The sequence below is a fragment of the Mustela nigripes genome, chromosome 4 (genome assembly GCF_022355385.1).
Source record: "Mustela nigripes isolate SB6536 chromosome 4, MUSNIG.SB6536, whole genome shotgun sequence".
NCBI lineage: Eukaryota > Metazoa > Chordata > Mammalia > Carnivora > Mustelidae > Mustela > Mustela nigripes.
Genome location: NC_081560.1, coordinates 87,777,274 through 87,795,055, shown reverse-complemented (window position 1 = coordinate 87,795,055; position 17,782 = coordinate 87,777,274). Strand labels below are relative to the sequence as shown.

Here is a 17,782-nt window from a genome sequence, read left to right as displayed (position 1 = left end):
TGTAGGAGAAGGGTGTTCCCCAGAGGAAAATTAAAGCCCGTAATTGGAAGAAGAAACAAAAGGGGGAATACCAAAAGTTCTTCTTACCTATCCCCTGCCTGGTCTCTTTCCTTGCCTACCCATGTCTGCCCTTCAACTACTGATTGCAAAAGGAGAGGAAGCTCTCTTGTAGTGGGCAAATGTGTGAGCCTGGCAAGCACCATGGATGGTCTGTGACCTGGTCTTGTTCATTTGGGATCTGGATGTAATATGGACAGGCCTCAGGCAACGCACTACCTGACTTCCCACCCTCGAGCCCGTGCCTCCCTGCTCAACTCTGAGCCCTTCCCCACAAGCTAAATCCTCTTTCCCGGAATGTGCTCGACCCGCACTCGGATGCTGCAGCCTCCTCTCGGCTTTTGTTTCGTTCTGGACTTCCTGTTCTATTTGTGCACAGTTGTAGCCCGGACAGATGCCTCGGCAGACGCAGAGCACGTACGAATGGCTAGCGTCCAACATGAACACCTGCCCTACTGTAAGCGACCTGGGGCTGCCCCAAGGTGGCTGCCTGCCTCCTGTCCGCCCTCGCCCTCCACCCTCCCAACCTGGTTGGCCGCATTCTCTCCTGCTCCTTCAACAGCTCCTTGAGAACTGAGAGCTTGTAACCACCTGTGCCCCCCCTCTCCGGGGAGCCCTCAGGCAGATGTGACCCTGCCCCTTGGGAACAGTGGGTCAGGTCACCTTGTGGTAGCTTTCTTAAACCTTCTTCCATCCTATCCACCCCGAGGGAGTGGGTGGTCGCATCTACATGGGTCTTCTGATCACTCAGCTTAGGCGAAGTGGCACATGGGAACTCAAGAGTTCGAACCCACTGGCTTGCTGGCTCTCACCCAAACAAGAACTTCTGCAAAATGCCCTACCCTTCCTGTGGCCACTGGGGCTGGAACCACGTGGGTCAGTGCCCACATGACCACTCTTCTCCCCCACCACCCCAGGCGTCCTGCCACAGATGAACTAGGCTACCTAGCACAGGCATGGGACTCAACCTAAGGGGTCACCCTGTCGTTATTTCTATGTCTGGGGTTTTGGTATTTTTGCTGGTATTTTAAAAGGGGAAAAGTTTTACTTATTTATTAAAGATTTTATTTATTTGAGAGCAAGAGAGAGAAGTAGATTCCCCACTGAGTGCAGAGCCGGATGTGGGGCCCAGTCCCAGGACCCCGGGATCATGACCTGAGCTGAAGGCAGAGATTTAACTGACTGAGCTACCCAGGCGCCCTCAAGGGAAGCAGTTTAAAACAAGAATTCCAGAATCAAGTTTGGTGACAAATATTTTTTTAATCAGATTTAAACTTCACCTGCCCCCATTTCTTCCCCTCCAAGCCATCACAAAAAATCTAAACAAAAAAAAAAAAAAAAAAAAAAACACAAAAACTAAAAACCACCTTTTAATGCTGGATATTTCCCAGTTGTCTTATTAAGAAGCAATTTTAATTTTGAACTTATGATTTTAAAATATTACTATTCATACTATTATTTAAAAAATTCTTGCAGATTAGTGACCAAAAGCAAATATACTAATGCCAGAATGGATATAAACAGGCAATTCATAAGAGAAGAAACTCAGGTAGTCAATGAATATGAAAAATATGCAACCTCAATGGTAAACAAAAAATAAATAAGTAAAACAAAAACTTATCAAAACGGCCAATGTTTAGAAGTCAACAATACCGAGTTTTAGTGAGGAAGAAAGAAAACAGACTCACTCCCAAGCTGATAGGCATATAAGTGGGGCCTCCCTTTTCCGCCAAGCATTTGACTCATGAATGAAGGGCCTGGAACCACAATTTCTGCTTCTAGGAGTTTACATAAGAAAATAAATAGAAATGTGTGAAAAATTTACCTAAAGGATGTTCACTACACGATTATCTAGAATAGCAAAAAATTGGAGCCAATATGAATGCCCTGACAGTAGGGCTATGAGAATACTAAGTAGACCTAATACTAAGTAGAATACTAAGAGAATACTAAGTAGAATACTAAGTAGTAGAATTGTATTGTTTATACAATTCAACTGGTTTTTAAGATTTTTATTTTTAAGACATCTCCACACCCAACGTGGGGCTCAAACTCACAACCCCAAGATCAAGAGTCACACGTTCCACTGACGGAGCCAGCCAGCACCCCGTACAATTCGCTTTTTTATTTAACAAGTAACATGGTAACAGTGACCGAGTTACGGTGCATGAGAACCCACATTGGTCTTGGCGTTTGTTAGGTATTTTGTTTGTTTCTAGATCAGAATCTAAATGGACTGGGGTGGGGGGAGGAAAAAACTGGGCCCCCACATGCAAAATATCTAATATTTTGGTGGCGATTTTCAAATCCTGGAGGGAATAATGAAAAGATGAGGTCTGCTCAGGTTTTCAATTTACCACCTACATCCTGTCATTGAAATTTTTCTTTACAGATATGAAGAGTAACTACTGACATGTCCCAGTGGGGTTTTAATTTATATAATAGAGCTAGGATTACATTTTTTTTCTTATCGTTTTAAAAAATCCTTTGAATTCTACTTGTACCCCCTGCTCTCGAGTGAAAAGCTGATTTGATAGCAGCTTACTGAGGTAGAGATGACAGAAATGCCCCCTGAGGCTCCTCCTCTACCACATCCTTTCTCTTTCCCCTCCCCCGCTTTGGGGAGGGTCCCTTTTCTTTGCTTATACCCGAAGCCTGCTGGTGTCTGATTGGGATGCCCCAGCCCTCCGTAATCAGTGTGACAGCTGCTTCCTCCGAGGTGTCTGTAGGACTGGAAGTGGGAGGGTGGGTTTGGTTCCGATAGGACTGGAATCGTCATTGTAGTATGGGGTACGTACTTGGGGCTGATTTTTCACACCATAATCCCTGCTGCACTTCTGGGGTATGGGATTGGGTAAATTTTTTTTTATAAATGTGCCATGGGTAACAACTTTACCGGGTATTGGAGGGAAGTAGTCAAAAGCAAATCGATTGCTTTAAATGTGAATGTCCGGGGCGCCTGGGTGGCTCAGTGGGTTAAAGCCCCTGCCTTCGGCTCCAGTCATGATCTCAGGGTCCTGGGATAGAGCCCCGCATCGGGCTCTCTGCTCAGCGGGGAGTCTGCTTCCTTCTCTCTCTCTGCCTGCCTCTCTGCCTGCTTGTGATCTCTCTCTGTCAAATAAATAAATAAAATTTAAAAAAATAAAATAAAAATAAATGTGAATGTCCGCCATTCACAAGTGAGCACTTCTCCCACACCATGGGGCTGGCAGCTTTTTTGATAGTATTAGAGACACTCACAGCATCTGGGTGATAACAGTAATGCCTTTGGGCATTAGTTAGATAGCTCAACACTCCAGTTATTCAAGATTATGACTTCCTTATTCTTTCTGAAAGCTCTTTTAGGTTTGGCACCAAAGGAATTCAGGATTCAGACTGATAGATAGCACCATACAAAAGAACGTGAATTTTAGAAAATTGGGCAGCTCTGAGAAATTCCTGGGGCCGCCGTTGCTGGGCACCTCGTGAGTGCGCTTTATACAGTTCTCTCTCTTAATGCTCCCCAGAACTCCAGGGGGTGGATATTGCCTCCCCCTTCTCCAGGTTGGGGGGGTGGGGTGGGGGAAAGCTCAGATAAGTTCACATTCTCTGCCCAAAGTTTCTGAGCTGGTAAGCTGCTGCTGGAACTGGGTTTCGCACCCTTGCCTAATTCTTGCTGGCATACCAGGCCGCCTTCCAGAACATTCCTCTAAGCAATGGAATCTGTGCTTCAAGTTAAACTTGTGCTATGGCTATGGGTCTAGCCTGGGAAATGAGCGTCCACCAGTTTTGCTTTGGATATTATCTTCTCCAATTGCAGCGTGCAGCGGAGCATGCTGGGGTAACGCTCAGATCCCAGGTCAGCAGGTCTGGGCTGGGTGCCTGCTGATGGCAACACTGCAGACGGAGGCCTCCTTCTGGGGTAACAGGGCCCTAGGTAGGGAAGCAGCACTTGGCCGGCTGGCGAAGGGCGCGTTACGCAGAACGTGGATATAAATTCTGATCCTGCCAATGTGTGGGTGGCTTGGGCAAGCTATTTAACCTCTCTGCACTTGCTTACTCATCTTGAAAATAAGGATTTAAATAGCAGCTACTTCTCCGAGGTCTGAGGATTAGATGAGATAAGCCTTGTGAAGTACTAACAATTGATAGTTCTTAATCAGGATTTGCTTTGATTAGTAACACGTGGAGCCACACCGCCCTGGGGTGGAGGAAAGTGCTCTGGCAGGGAGTGGGAAGGTTTGAGGTCTCGCCTAGACCACTTCTGTAAGCGCCTAGAGTCTCGCTGGGGGTGGGAGACCCACAGAGTCCTCCTGTGGCTTAGGTACCTGCATAGCCTCTTGCTCCGGAGACCCGTAACGAGCTCGGATCCCGGGAGTCCTCCAGAGCCTCCCGATGGGGGCTTCCCACAGATGCCTACGTCGCTTCCAGGGCCCACATCAGATGGGGCTCAGGCAGGGGGCACATGGCAAGCGCCCTGTGCTTGCTGTCCCCCCAGAGCCCGAACTCTTACCCCCACACCGGGGCCTGGGATCACCCTTATTGCCACTATACCTGATATAGTTTAAGGGCCTCAGGCCCTGCTTCCTTTTCATTGTATTTTGTTTAATTTCTGTGTCGCCAAGGCTCTGTGGACCCACGTGTTAGCTGTGTCTGTGGGGCGGGCACTACCCTCAGAGCCCAGCCTTGAACCCCCACTCCGTGGCCGAGTGTAGTTTCCAGAACAGCAGCATCCGCACCCCCATGCCCGGCCCCTGGAAGATGGAGGTTTTACTATTACTCAGGGCTGGTGAGTCCCACAGATCAGGAGATTGTTGCCTGTGACAAGGTACTTTGTTACAGTTCCAAAGAGGAGGAGGTGTGCTGTGTCACTCAGGACCACACAGGGAAGCGCCTAGGTCAGTCAGGTGGCAGAGGAAGTGGGGAAAGCAGAGGCAGGAGCCTTTGCTGTGGTATGCACGGGAAGGCCAGGTGAGGCAGAGTCAGCAAGCACGGCAGTGGCTAGCTGGAGTAATCCAAGCAGGCTCCGGGGTGTAGGGGCCGTCTCTGATTATCTGTACCCCAGTGGCTAGCTGGAGTAATCCAAGCAGGCTCCGGGGTGTAGGGGCCGTCTCTGATTATCTGTACCCCACCCTAGGATGACCGGGACAAGGGAGCAGTGGCCTAGACTGTCCAGGAGATGGTTGTGGGTATGGGCTTTAGATTGGTTGATTTGCATATGAAAGATACATTGTGTGTGAGTCCTTTGCTACCTTTAGGGAATTGGACAGCCCATGGTCAGCAAGACTCTTGGATGTTAAAGCATCAGAAATACAGAAAAATAAAAAGGTGTGATTAGATGCTGACATATGGAATCTGCATTTTAACCAGATCTCCAGGTAGTTAATGAGCAGTCTAAATTCTGAGAAGCACCTGTAGGGCACTCTTCTCCAGCAGTCGGAATGGGGTCTGCTAAAAGCAGCAGAGCAACAGAGGCCCTAAGGGTTGGTGGTTCGCCTGGGGAGCTCAGTCAGTTAAGCCATCCAGCTCTTGATTTCAACCCAGGTCATGATCTTAGGGTCGTGAGATCGAGCCCCGCATCCTGGCAGGCTGTTTAAGAGCCTGTTTAAGATTCTCTCTCTCCCTCTGCCCTGGCCCCCGCATGCACACATGTGTGTTCTCGCTCACTCTCTCAAAAAAAAAAAAAAAGGTAGGAATGGTGACTACGGGTCTGGGAGACAAGCTACACTGGAATCTTAAATGGATAGCTAAGAGAAGAATGTCCCAGAACATTAACAACGCCTTCCATTTCCTGGGCAGATGCTACTAATATCCTTTTGATCATTAATAATGATCCGTGTAGCAGTCATAGAAACTGGGAAAACAAATGTGGTATTCATTTCTATAACAGAACTTATTTAAAAGTAGGGAACTTACCACCTCATCAGTGAGTGGAGAGAAAAACCAGTGTTTTTATCCCCTTTTACAGTGGGAACATTGGTCAATAAATTATTCCATAAAACTCAGGTTTTCTCTCATCTCAAACGAGTAGTGCTTCAGTTTCTTGTAACAGGACATTCATCTCTCTGGTCAGACCAGTTATTTCTTCAGCTGACTGGTGCCATTTCCATTTGTCAGCACGGACAGAAAGTCCTCTAGAAGGAGCCCCGACTAGCCCACTCCACTTGGAGAAGAGGCAGTATATTGAGAAAGAGTCGAGAGCACGAGGAACCAGAGCCAAGTGTGGGTGTGGCTTAGAATCCCAGTGCTGGGACATAAAGGGACCTTTGAATCCATCCAGTGAAATCTCTCGTTTTAAGGGTGAGGACCCTGAGGCCCAAGATGTTAGTTAGCTTGCATGAGGTGCTGGGACTCCTGGATGGGGACAGGGCAGGACACAGGCTCCAGGCCCAGGGCCAGCCTTCACTGTTCTCCATGGCACTGGAGTCGCGCCAGCTCCCCCCACCCCCGTTTCGGCCGAGCGCCTCCTCCTCTGAGATGCGAGCCAGGCTCCTCATGCCCAGTCTGGCAGTGCTGACGCTGCAGCCGTGTATTTCATTTCTTTGCTTTATTTATTTATACCCAGCCTTGTTACAAAAGGATTTAAGGCCGCTGGTAAAATTGCAAACAACAGAGCAAAATAAATTTTAAATAAGTGAGAAAGATGAGACAAAGGAATAAGTGGATTCCTAATAGCTTTGCCCAGTGCCATCCCGCTCCGGCTCTCGAGCATCCAGCCCCAAAATCCGAGTGATGGCTGTGGGGTCTCTGTGCCCGTGGCCCCTCCAACTCAGCAGCACTTCGGCCAGTTTTTCTCCGTGGCTACTGTTAGAGCCTCTCCCGCTTTGGGGTCAGGATGCCCTTTGGAAGGTCATGTTGAGAGACTTGGAAATTCTCGGCAGTGGGTGACCTGGACAGGGCTGGCCACGGCGGTGATGGTGGCAGGGATGGGGCTGTTGTGTTGTCGGTGCTCCACAGAACCTTGGGACCATTAGCGCTGTCCCGAGTCCGTGTCCTCCTCGGCCCCTGCAGGCTGGGAGGAGGAGGCCCGGCATCACCAGAGTTCACGGCCATTGTTTTCCGCCAGCCCTTTTGCACCGTGTAGGCCTCTGCTTCAGCTCTGATCTCTTGGTTCTGGAAGGCCAGCTCGCTGGATGCTTTGACTTCTTCACACAAGGGACCCCGGCATCCTCCCTGCTTTCTGGACCTCTACTCTCTCCCACAGGCAGGCCTCGTTCTCAGGCAAGGTCCCACTCAGGTGCGCTCTCTCTCTGACTTCCTGGGACTTGTTCCAACCCCCCACTGGTGTGGGTGGCTTGTTTGATCCCTTCCAAGCCCCTGTGGCCACCAAAGGAATCAAAGCTAACCCCACCAGCAGTCCCAGGACTTGCAAGAGCTCTCACCCCTGGACACATCTGGAAATGTGCATTTTTGTGGCCGTCCTAGTATCCGGAGGTGCTAAGTGCTCTGCCATGCCTGGGACAGCTCCGCCCAGGGAAAAATCATCCAACTAAAACTGCCAGGTGCATCCCTGGGGATAAACACTGATAAGAACTCAGGAACGCCTAAATATTTACACGCGTACAGTTAGCATCCCAACAGCCAAGCTGCAGACTTCTTGGTTGATGCCCAAGAGTTTAGTGGGAGGAAATCACTAAATTATTTTTATCTACACAGTGTGGTTAGAAAGAATTACATTCTGAAGGGTCAGCCTCTGCTGGGAATTGTTTATTTCATTAGGCCAGAGTCCCACGGTCAGATCAAGCGGCGGCTCTCCTCGGGTCGAGCATCTGAGACCCAGGAGCTTCTCAGCTAAGCGGGGCACCCCGGAGTTGGTGAGCACCACCTCATGAACTGCCAGGGCCACCTGACCTATGGGTGCTGTCAGGTCACCCCCAGCCCCCAAGGGGATGCCGGGAGCCCGCAAAACACTAGCAACCTTGTAACTGGTTGCATCGGGGAAATTTCTCCAGAGCCCCCCCTCCCCCGCCCCGGGTTACAAGCAAGGGAGAACTCTCAAAATTAAATAGACTGTTGCCTCTCGTAAAAACCCACCCTCGTTGCTCTTAGGCTTCAAAAAATAACTTTTGAACTCACTGGCTAAGACAAGTGATTAAGATTAGCTAGCCCTCTGCCCACTCAAAACTTCTGGCCTGGCTGATCCCTGCCTTCTCTCTTGCTTTACTGCGGACTGGCGAATTATTTCCCGATTCGTCCCCGCAGTGTTCTCTGACACACTTTGAGTGCCTGCTGTGTGCCAGCGCCAAGATGAGATCTTTGACTGCGGCTCTTTTGGGAATCGTGGGAGAGGAAGGCCGTCCCGCGGGTCAGTCCAGATCCGTGGACCATGCGCTAAGTGGAGGTGTGCCCAGCGTGTCCTGGGAACCCCGAGAAGGGGACCGGAGGCGAGCCGGGAGAGGTGCAGTGTGATGGGGTCCCCCGCATAGCCCAAATGTGGTTCTGTCTGAACTGGGTCTTGACAGAAGACAGAGTTAAGCAAGGTGAGGAAGGCCAGGGTGGATTCCAGGGGAGAACAGTGTGCACCGAGTCACAGGGACATGAAACAAAATGCTGTCCGGAGTCCAGGGTGGCAGGAGGGAAGGATGCGGGGAGGGGGGGGGGGGGGGGGGGGGGGGGGGGGGGGGGGGGGGGGGGGGGGGGGGAGGGGGGCGTGGGAGGGGAGGATCAGAGCCATCCAGAGCGCCCGGGGCCCTGGAGGTGAGTGCTGTGACAGATTCCTAGGGACTGATTCTTCTGCGGCTCAAAGACCAAAGACGCGAGAGGCCATTAGACATTGAGAGCAATGCCACATGTCAATCAAAATAATTAAAAGCAAAAGAACCGGAAAGCTGGCTCCCATATTCCAACATCCATCTAGCTTTCCTCCCCCGCCCAGAAAACGCTTTTGATAAAATACAATGAAGTGCCAAAAGCTGTGTGTGTTCCAGAGCCGGACATGAAGTGAGTAGCGTACAAGTAATAAAAATAAAACAAAAATTTTAAAAACTCAATCCCTGCCCCACTGAGGAATTGCTAACTCCCGACAGCAGAGCGCACTTGGGTTCAGAATCCGACAGAATTCACGTCCTAAACTCAGGTTCTGCCTTGATTCACTTGAGACTGAGCGGCTCTGGGCTTTGATTTCCTCATCCAGATGAGAGGGCGATGATACCAATCTCAGCATGCTGTTGTGAAGATTAAACCGTGTCATCCCCGTGGTTTTTATTACCAGCTTAGTGTGTTTCGTGTTTTAAGTAATCTCTCCTCCCAACACGGGGCTCAAACTCACAGCCCTGAGATTCGGAGTTGCACACTGTACTGAGGAAGCCAGCCAGGCCCCTTCACCCGCTTGTTGTTTCCTTTTAAGGTACTGACCTAATCCAAAGCAAGCAGCAGAATATTGTATATGAAGATCAGTGATCGTTTAGCGGAGTAAAGAACAATCACAAATTAGTTAATAAAATACATGCTAGAAATAAAAGAATTCCTATTCATTTCTGTTATTCATTGGATGAGTGTCAGGCACTGCATGAGGCTAAGGGACTAGAAGAGTGAATAAGACAAACCCGGTGTCTGCCTTCATGAGGCTCATAATCTGGTATGAAAAGGAATATGTTGGGAGATTTTTGTGTTTGTTTTGGGGGGCTCTAGGGGGGTGTTGTTTTTTAATATTTTATTTATTTATTTGACACAGAGAGAGAGATCACTTGTAGACAGAAAGGCAGGCAGAGAGGGGGTGAGGAAACCGGCTCCCCACTGAGCAGAGAGCCCAATTCGGGGCTTGATCCCAGGACCCTGAGATCATGACCTGAGCTGAAGGCAAAGGCTTTAACCCACTGAGCAACCCAGGCACCCCTGGGTTTTGTTTTTTTTTTTAAGTTTGTTTTTATTATTATTATTATTATTTATTTTTGATAGAGAGAGAGCAGGGGGAGGGACAGAGGGAGAAGGAGACTCCCCCCTGAGCAGGGAGACCAACACAGGGCTCGATCCCAGGGCCCAGGGATCATGACCTGAGCCAAAGGCAGACACCCAACTGACTGAGCCACCCAGGCGCCCGAAAAGGAATGTGTTTCAAGGGATCCCTTCCTGAAATCTACCCACTAGAGACTCACCTAGAGGCATGCTCGCTGTGGACTGACCTCCGCTGCTGTGGCGATACAGAACTCCTCAGGGTTGCCATGGTAGAAGGTTGGAGGTGGTTGGAGGTGGTGAGGGCTGCTGCTCCCCCATAACCTCACTACCAGGTTACAGCGGGTCTTCCAGTCAGACAGAAGGCTGCGGTCAGTACAACATTGATCAAACAAATGTGTGTCAACCAGTGGGAAGAAAACAATGGACTGAACCTCCTCGGTAAACATGATGAAGTCCCCGCCTCCTCTCCTTGGAGCTGTCCCAGCCATCCCTATACAGAAGGTTCACTCAAGGCAGTGACGAGAATATTCCAAACACAGGAGGACTCTGTTTCCCCAAATCAGCATCATGCTGTCTTCAACCCTCCTAACTCACTGGCTGCCCCAGGCCACCTCCGGTGCCTTCCCTAAGGGCGAAGGGACGGGTCTCGCTGGATTCGAACCCTCTATTCATTCAAGCGTGGGATGTCTCTAAGGCCTTTGCCCTGGCCACCTATCTTGAATACCTCTAATTTCACCAAAAAGAATCGTTTCCTAGCATTCCTTATGCTAAGTCAAGCTTTCACCGAACAGAAGCCCATTTTTTATGTTTAGAGTGTTGATCAAAAAACAGATAGCGAAAGGATTTAAAGTAGCCGGACACTTTGGGAATTTTTTGTGGGTTTTTTTTTTTCTTAATTTGTATTAAGTTTTTAATCTCAGTTCCAGTATAGTTAAGAAAAAACAGTAGCATATTAGTTTCTCACAATTCAGCAATTCTCTGCATTACTCAGTGCTCATTAGTGTTCAATCCCCATCACCTATTTTGCCCATCCCCCCACTACCTCCCCTTAATGCAGCCACTTTTGGAGTGTGACCTCTAAGATTAATACTGGTTACCCAAGATGGACTTCGTATTCTTTTTCTTTTTTATTTTTTTTTATTTTGTTTATTTATTTGAGAGAGAGAGTGAGAGAACAAGTTGGGGGGAGGGGCAGAGGGAGAAACAGATCCCTGAGGAGCAGGGAGTCTGATGTGGGGCTCAACCCCAGGACTCCGGGATTGAGACCCGAGCCAAAGGCAGACACTTAACTGACGGAGCCACCCAGGCGTTCTTGATAACTTGTGAGCTGATCACCCCTAGAGGGAGAGCCCAGACTCACAGTACACCACCAGTCAGACTCAAGTACTTTTTTTTCTCTTTCATTTGTTTGTATTAAAGTACTTTAAAGTAAATTAAAGACATTGTAACTGAGTTCCATTTCTCCATCCCGTTCGAAAGGTATGATTCCCGGTGGCAGGCTAGGGGGCCAGATGATATTCAAAGTGACCATAAAATCCTGGATTGTTCAGGAAAGTTGCCTTGGGGCCGGCCCATGCATTTCACACCCCCTTTTATTTTCATAAGTGTCCAGTTAGGATAAGAAAGTATATGGTTACTCTATTTATAGACAGTGCTGTAGCACAGAACGAAAAGAACACACGCGGGAGAACTGGGTTTGAGTCCCGTCTCTACCAGTTCCAGTAGGCAGGCCTTGGGCACGTTGCCTCACCATGATAAGTCTTCCTTTCCTCATTTGTAAACTGAGAGTGATACACTTGCTTGCCCTCTCTGCCTCGTCATTTCTTACAGGAGGTACCAGTCACCCCATGGACGTGAATACACTTGGTGGGGAGAAGAACACCGACAAGCGCTGGGGGTTATTCCTGTCCTTAAACCCAACATTGGTTTATGCTTTGACTTGACTCTGGCTTGGGAGAAAACTAGCTTTAGAACATAGAGGACGGGGGCGCCTGGGTGGCTCAGTGGGGTAAGCAGCTGACTTCCGGCTCAGGTCATGATCCCAGGGTCCTGGGATCAAGTGCCACATGGGGCTCCTTGCTCAGCACGGAGCCTGCTTCTCCCTTTCCCTCTGCCTGCTGCTCTCCCTGCTTGTACTCACTCTCTCCCTCTCTCAAATAAGTAAATAAATTCTTCAAAAAAAAAAAAAAAAGACTCTCTCGGCCCCTCCCTCTATCTACTTGCGCACGCAGGTGCTCTCTTTCTCAAATAAATAAATGTTTAGAATATAGATCATGTCAACTCTTTCCCTTGTCTTCCTATAGAACGGAGAGACCCCATGAGTGACCCTGCTTTTGCAGGGAAGTAAAAGCCATCCCCATCCTGCTTGGAGATTTACTTTCCCCCTTAATTCCATCAGAGAAGAGAGAATGAGCCTTGCAAGTACAACTGTAAGCCTTTCCTTTGCCTTAAAGGCATTCATGTAAAAATTTTCCGGTAAGGATTCCACTTACCCTTCTTTGTATACGTAGAACTTTTCGAGAAAGTTTGAGGAAACCAGCTAATGAGATCCGAAGGTGAAAGGCCCACCCGAGTATGAGTATCCCGCCCTGTTGATGCCTAGTCCAAGCAAATGTTCCCATGGCAACAGTCACACCAGAGGTGAGGGTGAGTGGGGAGGCCAGGCGGCAGTAGACTGTTTTGCATAATAAAGCAGGGTTGATTTTTTCCCCCAAAGTGAAAATTGCTTTTCTTTCTTATTATGAAAGTAATACATTGTAAAAACTGCCTAAATTTCAAGAAGTAAGAAAGTAGGGGTACCTGGGTGGCTCCGTCGTTAAGTGTCTGCCTTTGGCTGAGGTCAAGATCCCCGGGTCCTGGGACGGAGTCCTTGCTCAGCAGGAAACCTGCTTCTCCCTCTCCCTCTGTCTGCTGCTCCCCCAGTTTGCATTTGCTCCCTCTCTCTCTCTCAAATAAATAAAATCTTAAAAAAAAAAAAAAAGTAAATATTTTGGTGTAAAATGTAACAGTCATTTTTCTGTGTTTCTGTGTTTGTCTCTGTGTTGTGTGCGTGTTTCTATATGCATATATCTTATATTTTAAAAAATAAAAGTGGAAATCTGCCTTTTGAAATTTGCTCTTTTTTTCCCAGTTAAAATTGTTGAGGACGCACTTCAGTGAATATAGATCTACATCATCACTTTTATAGCTTCCCAGCATTCCATGGAGTAGCGGGCTCAGGAATTTACCTACCCAGGACCCGATTGCTTGTTATTTAGGTTTGGTTGGGCACACAGTATCTACCCCTTTTGCTGTAATTTTTAAAAATCAATGTACGATACCTATTCTCAAAGGGAAAAAAATAGCTCTCTACTCTTTTTTTTTTTTTTAAGATTATTTATTTATTTATTTGACAGACAGAGGCCACAAGTAGGCAGAGAGGCAGGCAGAGACAGAGAGAGAGGGAAGCAGGCTCCCTGCTGAGCAGAGAGCCTCACACGGGGCTCAATGAGAGGACCCTGGGATCATGACCTGAGCGGAAGGCAGAGGCTTTAACCCACTGAGCCACCCAGGCACCCCAAGCTCTCTCTCTACTCTTAATGTAGCCATGCATGCACACTTTTCAAAACCCCGACAGGGGGAGGTTCATTTATTGATTAGTTTGTCTTCTTTGCATTTGGGTGGAAAGTGCACCGACATTTGACGTATTGACCAGGAAGAGCTAGTCGACAACAGGGCAAAGGGCAGCTCAGCTGGGAGCGGAAAGCCAGGCTACAACATTGCAAACTGCCTAGAGTAGGGTCAGCGGCTTGCCCAGTAACCTCGTACATGGGAACCTGGGTCTGGTCATTCACGACCCAGCCCTGCTGCTGCCTAGTGAGGTGTCCATGTATCTTTTGTGGTGTACGTTACGAGGAATTTCAATCATTCATTCAAAACACGTATTAAAAACTCAAATCAAGGTTTCTGTGCTTGGCAAGGTGTCAGCCTTCAAAATAAACGAGGCTCGGAATTGGAGCCTTTGAGGAACTTACAGTGCGGTGGTCCGAGTCCAGTCAACCCACAGTTAAAGCCACTTTGCAAACTGTGGTGCCATAGCACTCAGGCTGGCAGAAATTGATACTCTCCCCAAAGCCCAGGGTATGTAGCCTACGTGTGGATACCACTGGCCCCGTGGCTTTGATCATGAGTCCACATCACCAAGGATTAAGCCAAAAGCTAGTTCCAGGTTAAGATCTGGAAGTCTGGCTCAGCCCCTGTGAAGGCAGAAGGGAAGAGCATGGAGCTGGACCACAGGTCCTGACCTGAAAGTGTGCAGGGAGCATCAGGGACAAGAACCCAAGGGACAAGAAGCCAAATCCGTGGCCACAGCTGCTGACACGCTTACCTTGGCTTTCTGTCCCCTGACACCTCAGGCCTCCGTCCTTTTTTTTGGCTCCATCCTTTTCCTGGTCAGCTTTCCGCACATCCGTCCGGGCTATGTTTTGAAGACCTTGCTGGTCCCTGACCAGCTTCCTCCTGTGTGGATGAACTCTGAGGCAGCTGCCTTCACTAGGGGGAGTCTCGACACCCAGAGAGTGGGTCCAGGGCCTCAGCTCTGTCTCATCCTCTGCCATCGTCCTCAGGGGCCTGGATGTATTGTGCTCACCTGCCTTCCCCAACCACCGTATCCACTGACAGAGTACTGTTTGTCTGTCTGTTCTGTGGTAGAACTCACTTTGTGGAGCACACGGACGCTAACTACAAGTTTTTGCTAATGTTCCACAGCCCGCTCCTAGCCCACTTTTACTAATTTAATCGTACAGATCGGGTGGTCATGCCTCAAGGATTTTCAGAAGTTGCTGATTTTAAATAGCCCACCCTGTCTTCCCTAAATATACCAGTGCCTGCTGAACCATGTGTTCCATTTTGGGATTTTAAAAAAGTGGTCTCTCTGCTCACAAGAGCCACAAGCTATGTGGAAGTACTCTACTCGCTTTTTATCTTGTAAGCAAATGAGTTTTCCTATCGAGACTGTTCTCATTTACCCAGGCCCTATATTCTTTTCAGGGAGCATAGATGCAAATGTCCTGTGGTCACCAAACCAAAACAACCTCAAATAAACCAGTCAGAGGTGCCACCTGTGCATTCCTCTGACCACAGAGCCTCTGCAGCCAACAAAACCTTCTGCATTTGATCAGTCCTCATGAGCTAGGCTGCATAGGCACTTTGAACATAAAGTCTGCCTTGACCTCCAGCTCCTCTGGCTTTTGCTTCTATGTTTTCTTATTGGGTTTGGGGGGAGAAAAGAGGGGGAGAGGTGGATTCATAAGGCAGTGGCCAAACACTCTAGAACTCTGCAATCTTTGCCTCCGGACTGTCTTCCCTCTCCCCTCCACGTTTGGCATCATGATCATGGCTCTGAGCTCTTGGGTTCCTGACACATATCTCCATTCTCCCCCAACAAACCCTGTGGCCATTTGCAGGAACTCACTACCATGTTCCCTCAGAGGAAGTGCCCCAAATCTGCAATAAACTCGCTCACGGTGTATCACACAATAGCGATACCATTTTCTATCAGGGTGTGAGCATGTCCCCTCAGCACAGACCGGGAACACAATAGTGGGACCCTCCATTTGATCCAATATTTTCAGTGGCCTCTGCTGCTACAGAACTCAGCAGAAGCATAGCCGGGAAACGTACCCGTGAAGAAGATATCCACCAAACCATAGGCTGAGCCCAATCCCTCCTACATTGGAGACAGCACACCTTGGAAATGCAGACTCCCTAATGTTCAGCTTGGCAGGCCTGCTGGGATGCTCTGCTGTGGCTTCTCCTTAGATGAGGATTAGGGGAAGAGCCAGGGGTTAGCACGTGGGTGAAGTAAGCAGACAAAGAAGGACAGGGTTCTCACGGGGCGGAGATGGTGGCTTCCCATTGACATATGAGCTCTGCTGTCCAGATGTTTGAAACTCACAGGCTTGGAGAGGCACCTCTTGCGCTGGGGAGCGGCACTGTGAACGGCTGCCAAAGAGCTGTGCAGACAGTTCCGAGAAGAATCTAGAGATGATGTGCTCTTAAAATACAGCCATGTTGGTGGCCTTTTGGGTCAATCATTAAGTGTTCTGGGAACATGGTAGAGGTAAGCAAGAAAGGTTAGATGAGCAATTAGGAGACCTAGTGCTGCATATTATTTGCAGTGTGGCCTTGGACATGACCTGTGGCCTCCCCAGAATCTCGGTGTACTTGTCTGGACATGGGAAGGATAAACCCTGCCCCTTTTAAAGTGCTCTGCGAATAGAAAGCACCAGCGCGGCATGCAAGTCTTCTCGCTGGTAGGCCTCACTGGGCCTCAGCTTGCTTCCTTCGTTGCTCAGGACCTGACCATTCAGGATGTCTCTGAGGGGCAAATAACATAACGAGCTTGAAGGGGACCCGTAAACCATGGTGCTCTACGTGCAGGGCACGCCTTGCAAAAGTTCTGGGGTCACTCTCTAGAGTCAGTTGCCAACCCAGAGCCGAGAGGTGGTTGGAGACCCCCTGGGCCCGACCAGATCCTTCTCTCCCACGAAAGCCCTTCCCCCATTCTCCCCTCCCCCACCCCCAGCCTTCTTCCTCCTCAGCTCCTTCCTTTGTCTTGGATGCCTTTGCTTTTCTCTCTTGATGTGTCTCTGTCAGGCAGCTGCTGTGTTTCGCTCCAGGGGGTGGGGGTGGGGGGCTCCATTTCAGATCACAGCGAAACTATTTCTATATCTAGTTTGTAATAAAATGTGGGCTCGTAGCCACCAAGTGGGTGGCTATCACACTGCTGACCCCCAGAACCAGAGAAACAACATTTACTCTCCAGAATAAACACGAATCTGGCCTAAGTCACAGTGGTTATCCCAACAACCTGTTTCTACTTACTCATTGCTTTTTCCTAACCCTCTGGAGTGGGAAAGTGGCAACACTGGATTCTTCAGATCAAAGGTAGATGATAGATGATAGATAAATAGTGTGGACCAAGAAAGAAGTCATGAAAATTTAAGCCAACAGGCATTCACTTGTGCTGCTAGAGTTGGAATTTAGGAGACACAGATTCAGGTAGAAACCGCAACCTTGTCCTAAGGAAGACAAAGAAGGGGTAGGGCTAGGTGTGCAGTCCTCATTCAGGTCCTCTGTGCAAAGGAGGCATTGCAACTAGGCTAGCTAGGATTGGTCAGGTTAATATATAAATAAGGGACTGAACCATGTTAATTGCATGGGCTCTTTCTGAGATGAAGAGTGAGGATGATTCAGGTGTCTTGAGGAGGAAGTTAGGTCCCGGCTGAGGGCTGGCTAAACGCTCTTTTTAAAAGTTCTTGGCTCCTACAATAAGGACGTACAAATATTCCCCTTCCCTTATGGCCTCCCAAGCCTGTTTTAAAAAGAGATTGTCTTAGCTAGGCTTGCTTGCTGCATTTTGAAATCTCCTTAGAAAGAGAGATAGATAGATGGTAGATGATAGATAGGTAGATAGATAATGGGAGGAGGGCTTGAGTCCACTCTGCAATTTAAAATTCCTCACTCTTACATCTATACCCCAGTTCTCTTGGAATTCACTTTTTCAAATCCTCAGACAATCCGATTAATTCTCTTGTCTTATTCCTCACCTGAGATGGTGCTGAATGCATTCTGGAGAAGAAATGGAAATCCTGGTTAGACAGGTGATGTAAACATTCCTTTTTATTTTATTTTGCCAGTTGAAAATACTTTATTCACTGTCACCTAAAGAACACAGAGTACAGTCCCGGATGAAGGTGAAAGCTTGACCCCAGCAACCCTAAACCCAAAGAGGGCAGGGAAACCTTTCTCAGGACCAGGACAGAAACAAACCAGGGACGCAGGCCCCTGCGTCTGCTTCCTGAGTGGCTCG

General features: G+C 48.6%; 1 protein-coding gene and 1 long non-coding RNA gene across 6 annotated transcripts in view; one reads left to right on the top strand and one right to left on the bottom strand.

The window, feature by feature from the left end:
- ATXN7L1 (ataxin 7 like 1) overlaps positions 1–17,782 on the top strand; it is a 236,254-nt gene that overhangs the window by 141,493 nt on the left and 76,979 nt on the right. The gene's annotated exons all lie outside the window — the stretch shown is intronic.
- LOC132015119 (uncharacterized) lies at positions 8,696–13,040 on the bottom strand. Its single transcript, XR_009403551.1, has 3 exons — positions 12,423–13,040; positions 10,131–10,293; positions 8,696–9,200 (listed from the first exon to the last, which is right to left on the bottom strand). It is a non-coding gene; the product is annotated as an uncharacterized LOC132015119 (long non-coding RNA).